The sequence below is a fragment of the Tursiops truncatus genome, chromosome 4 (genome assembly GCF_011762595.2).
Source record: "Tursiops truncatus isolate mTurTru1 chromosome 4, mTurTru1.mat.Y, whole genome shotgun sequence".
In the NCBI taxonomy this organism is placed as follows: Eukaryota; Metazoa; Chordata; class Mammalia; order Artiodactyla; family Delphinidae; genus Tursiops; species Tursiops truncatus.
Window position 1 is genome coordinate 21829308 of NC_047037.1, and position 5948 is coordinate 21835255.

The window sequence follows — 5948 nt, forward strand, 5'->3', positions numbered from 1 at the left end:
CAAAGTTTACTAGATTGCATAATGGTAATATGTTTCTGTAGAATTATTCTTGAAATATGAGAATGATAATTGGCAGGTGGTAGGCTTTCAAACTCAAGCTCATTTTAGAGTTGGGTCTGTTTTCTTTAGCTTTGAATGTTCAGGAAAACTGAAAGAGGCATTAGGCAGATTTAGTTACCAAAGCTGTGTGATTGGGCAACAAGCGCCAAACATGACCCAAACGTGCTCCACATGGAAATCATACCTTTCTTTGTCTTACCTGGTTTGGTTGCTAAGGCAGAGAAATGAAGACTTCCATAATCAGAAGAAAATGGAAAGAATGTGGAGGCATTCATAGAAAATAAATGAGACCTTAATTAAAACGGAGAAGGAGGAAATAAGAAAAATGCAAAACTGTTGGCTGGGGTATACTGAAAGTTAAAAGAAACTCATTATAAGTGACCCTGCCTTGACAAGAACACAAGTAAAAATGTGCACGTGTAATTAAAGAAATAGATTATGTATTCAGTCTTTAAACTTAGTTCCAGGCAGCACCAGTCTCACCTGGGATGGAAGCATTTCCCAAGTGTCATTTGTTTGCACAGACAGCAGTTTTAAGAGCTAGGATTTGCAAAAGTTGATAACTGAGAGGAGTCAGAATGAGAGAAAAGGAAGAGTATGTAATGGGCCCCAGGTGTCTGGCAGGGAGAAATGTCAACAGCTGAGATAAGGGGAGGAGGTTGAGAAAATGGAGGGGCTGGTGTATTAATATGTACCTTCCCTGCTAAGTACTGAGCTCTGCGTTGGCAGGAACTGTCTGCTGCTTTATTCACAGAATATTGCCTGAAGCATTGTATGCATTCAATAAACATTTACTGAAAGAATAAATGGTTATATATTCCTGTTAGACTGTTGAATCCTAGGGTATTAAATGCTTTTACTAAGGTTAAATGATGGTGATGGGTTTCAGGTATCAACCTGCTTCCTTATTAAAATTCCTCAATATTAATTTTTTTTTAAGTTTTCATTTCATAGTGTTGCTCTCCAGGTCCTTTAGAAGAAGTCTTTCCTCAGTCCAAGGCTTTCCTCAGTCCAAGACTTTCCTCAGTCCAAGGCACATGTCTTTCTTCACCTCTTCTGGTTTGAGAAAATGATTGGGAAGACAGATTTTTCTCTACATTGTATTGAGGAAAGAGGAGGTAATGTCTACGTTCTAGCCTGGATCCATTTTTGGGGGGTTGAGTACTGTCGGGGCTGGAGCTGCATGGAGCCGTCATAATCAATTTTGGAGGCAAAGTTGGTGGGTGTTGGAAGGAGGGCTTGGTCAGTTGAGTCTGAGGCTCTTGGAGGCTGTTAGCACCTCTCTGGGAGTTTCACATTCTCTGACATCTCAATGGCTTGCATTTTTATCTTTGTGCTATGGTGGTATCAAGGCATATTTTACTGTTTGTAGGAAGCAGGGGGGATTTCAAATTTTGGATGCTACAGAGAAAGTTGTACCGCCAACTGTTTTTGTAAGCATAGAAAGATAAAGCCCTTCATGGAAAACTAATGAAGAAATTCTCTTTCCAAATTGTGAGAAAATGAGCTTCATATATGCCTTCCCTAAGGAAAGAAAAAAGATGACTTCATTTATATCCTACCTTGTTCGAGAGGATTAAGACAGCTTTATGATGACTTAAAAACGATCTTTTCTGTCATGACCTTAGTATTAGCTGTTGAAAGCCATTTTTTGTCAATATTACCAATGTTCCTTTATTGCAGCCAGATGCCAGCTCTGCAGTGATGGGTAAACTAAAGGAGCTTATAAAAATGGAAACCTAAACTTCCAAGTTACAGAGGTGAGTGGAGCTAAAATTGACTTGGGGTCTAAACTGTGGTATTTTGAATGTGAACTTCAGCTTTCCCATTTTACAATATTTGGATAATACTATTAGGCCCTTGTAAAGTAGCTGGTAACTTATATCTGAATTAAAAGACGTGAAAGAAGTATCAAACAGATACAACAAATTCTTTGAGTTATAGAGCTGAAGTAGGGACGTATAAATGGAATAAAATATCCCAAAACATTACATGTGGCCATGACTGTCAAAAGTATTCTGTCTGGAATATCTGCCAAAACCTATTTATTCTGATTCTCTTTTTTTCTGTTCACAGTTAAAGAAACTGTCCGTGGGATGGGTGGTGTAGGTTGTTCCATGAAGAAAACACCAGATATTTGTCTTAGTTAAAAAGGTAAATTACACATGTACACTCTGGAAATTATTGAAAGCAAAATATTCAAGATAACTGGGAATCAAATTGTGGCATTTAGCTTGGAAACTTTATATTTCTTTTCCCCACCAATTTAATACATAGGCTAAAAGATCATCTATTTATTTTTACCTCTTTCAAAAACTCAATGTATTTATAAAACACATGATGGCACCATGGGAATTATAATAAGTTATTCAAAGTCTTACCATGTAATAAGAGATATTTACACAAATATTTATAAAATATAAATATGTCTGTAATGAGAAAGCTATGGACAGTAAGAACCGGGAAGTGAGATTAAGTGCCTTGCAGAAAATTAGTACTTTTATAAACTCTGACAGATGAGTGGATATCTAAAATGTGGACAGCAGATGAGAGGCAGAGGAGAGAATAAGGAAGGAGAAAACACTGGAAAAGGACAAGTATCTTTTAGAGGTGACAAATGGACATGTCTTAAAGAAAGACTTCAAATAAGGAGGTATGGGGAGAATTTTGAAAGCATTGTGCCAGGCTTTGTAAATGAGCTATATTGAATATTTTTAGAAATATAGCATGTGGTGGCAAAAGTTTACTCAATACAGTATTTAGGGAAGATGAATCCAACTGCAGGAGTCAGGCCAACTGCATCAAGTTAAGAAGAGAAGCAGGGAGAGTAAGGAGGATGCAGTGGCAGTGATGACAGTGAAAGGGAAGAGGTCTGACAACCTATAGGGGTGGCAGGAAAATCAGACAGGGAGCGAAAAAATGAAAGGGGCATTGTGAATGGCATCAAAAAAAAAACCAAACCTGACAGCACTTGGTGAGAAAATAGATATATCTGAAGAAGCAGGTCCCTCAGAGACTTGATCTTGTGTGTTTTGCCACCTTGCCTATTGCCTTCAAGGGCTTCTTACAAATCATGTAGAACACTGAGCATCACCTCTTTGATATAGTAATGATTATTTAGAGAGATAGGCTCCAAGTAACCATAACAGGAACAACATCAACAGTAACAACCACATAAACTAAATCTTTATTTAAATAAATGTCCTGTCGTGCAAGTTTCATCATAGTGCTTACACAGAAGAGTTATGGAAAGACTGATCTAGTTTTTTTTTTTTCCACATGAAGACAGATACTTCTGGAAGTTTGATTTAGAAAGGAAGGCTACATGTAAACACACATCTATTATATCCAGAGAATCATCTGTTGCACTTTAGAAAATTAAAGGTGTCAATGTCAAAAAACTCGAGCTTCTCATTTCTCCAGAAACCAAGCATCTGACAAAGGCTGACTTTTGATTCTCAAAACAAATAATTTCACAGAGTGTTAATTTTGAATTAAAAAAGAGTTACACTTACTTAAGGAGGAGAAACAATGGCTTTGCAAACAAATGATGTTGCAAGGGCCTGGGTGAATTACAACTACATTCCTATAGATTTCAGCTTAAAAAAAAAAAATTGAAGATGCTTCTTCAATTTAAACATACTGAAAATACTTGTATTAATATGTCTATTCAGTTTAATTCAGTCCTTTTTGACATGATAAATTAATTGGAAACAATGTTAAATATTTTTTATAACTCTATGCCAACAGATATGTTAAGTATATAAATATCTTTTAGAAAAAAATTGAGAGGAAAGAAATGAAGTCAAGTAATACTGAATTTATATAAAAAGGACCATAGTTATTTTACTGAAATTTGCATTGGTCTCAGAAATTAAAGCTAGCCATTTTATCTATCCTTGTCCTATAATTCTAGCTTCCTATTCTAATAGCAGTAGTTCTTTCTATTGCTTGGAGCTTGATTTCCAGCCCACAGAATCCTGATGCCAGGAAGGAAATACTCTTATTTCAAGGAGGCCACAAGTCTGTAAGCACATCAAGCCTTGTCTGTATACTAGAGAAATAATATGCCTATTATATATTCGCAAGATGGTGTCACAGATGTAGCCAGGGTAGGACTTTCTACATAATGGCTGAATTTAGGGACTTAAAGCTTCACTTTAGGGCCCTCTCTCACCTTCTTTGGGCCCTGCTTTTCCTTCTTCATTGGCTTCATTCTTACCTAGTGCAGAAGGCTTTCTTCCTCTGGCTGGGAAGATGGCTGCAAGGTGCGCTAGCTTAAGTGTCTCTACAGCCTCTAACTCCAGAGGAAGACAGCACCTTTAGCAATTGCTCCAGCAAAAAAGAAAACAACAAACAAACAAACAAACAAAACTCAGAGAGGCTTCTTATTGGCGCCCCTGCTTATTCATGGACTGATTACTCATAGGTAGTTGAGCAATCTAATGCATTAGCTTCTTAAAGTCACTTCTTTTTTTTTCATCTATATAAAAAAGGTGTAAATAATAGGACCTGCTTCAGTAAGTTATGGTGCAAAATAATGATCATTAGATCTGACTGTTTCACCATGTTATTCAAGTCTTCTACATCTTACTGATTTTTATGTCTATTGGCTTTATGAGGGAATGAGAGACGTGTGCTAAAATTTCCTGCTCTTTTAGTCCTGGAAACTCTTTGCTTCATAATGGATTATATTATTAGGTTCATACAAGGTTAATAATGTTATACATTTCTTTTTTGTCTGTCTGACTTTAAAATTTTTATTGTCATTAGCTTTCAGTGGTCTTGCTCTATAAACTGTCTACATTGCACTAGTCATGCTTGTAGCTCGTAGTGGTTATTAAATCTGGCTTGATAATGGTTTTGCCTACCCCATACCTTAAATTATCTCCATAATTTTTGTTTGTAATATTTGAAAATCAAATATTTTCAAATATTTGAAAACCCCTATAAACAAATGAATAGAATATCCAGATAGTGGATATTCAAAGATATTCAAATAACAATGTTAATGTGTTTAAAAATATATGACGAGATTGGGAAGCTTGAAAGAGGATTGAAAACTATTTAAAGATATTAGTTTCAAGATTTGAAAAATATAATAACTGAAATTAAGAATGGATTAACAGCAGATTAGAGACATATATAAGATGAAATACTGAGAGATCAAAGAATGGCAAGTACAGAAGGAAACCAAAGAAACATAGGAATGAAGTGAACAGGGCTGACATACCTATAATTTAAGTCCCAGAAGTAGTGAACAAAACTCATTCATTTGATTCTCTCCTTCTCCCAAAGGCAGCTAGGGCCTCCCATATCTCATTAATGAAGTCATTTAAAGCGGTCTTCAGTCCTTTCCAGGATCTGTTTATTTCTTATGTTTACACCTTATTCCTAGGCGTAGACCTTTGGTGTCCCAATCCCAAATCTGTGAGTTTGACCTGGCTTTCTCCCGCATGAGCCAGCCCTCACATCCAGTTCTTGTTTTCCCAGCCACGTGACCTGCTGAAAGTTCTGCTCAGCTTCTCAACTGTCTCTGCTAGAATTGCCAGATGCTGTTATGGGAGAATTAGCCCCAAATCTGGATTCATTGTGCTAGTTTACCTTTTTCTCTTGATCTTAACTCTTTCTGTTGCTAGCTCTTTGATACACTCAAACATGTTTTAAAATATTTTTTTCATATTTTCTAGTTATTCTCAGGCATGTTTTTCAAAATTTCTAGCCCGTTTTCTGAAAATAGAACAATTTCTGATGGTTTTTCAATTTAGTTGGAACTAATTCTCCAAGACAATTTTTAGAGAGATATATGGGTACTTTATAAGTTTCTGGCACATAGTCCATTAAAAACGACAGCCTCTTCTCTTACTCTGGCCTGGTTTCCAAGGAAT

The 5948-nt window shown here is 36.3% G+C and overlaps 1 long non-coding RNA gene across 1 annotated transcript; it reads left to right on the forward strand.

Annotated features, from left to right (window-relative positions):
* The first annotated feature begins 1064 nt into the window (after positions 1-1064).
* On the forward strand, positions 1065-2180 carry LOC141278449 (uncharacterized). Its single transcript, XR_012331201.1, has 3 exons — positions 1065-1178; positions 1744-1820; positions 2137-2180. It is a non-coding gene; the product is annotated as an uncharacterized lncRNA (long non-coding RNA).
* The last annotated feature ends 3768 nt before the right edge of the window (positions 2181-5948 follow it).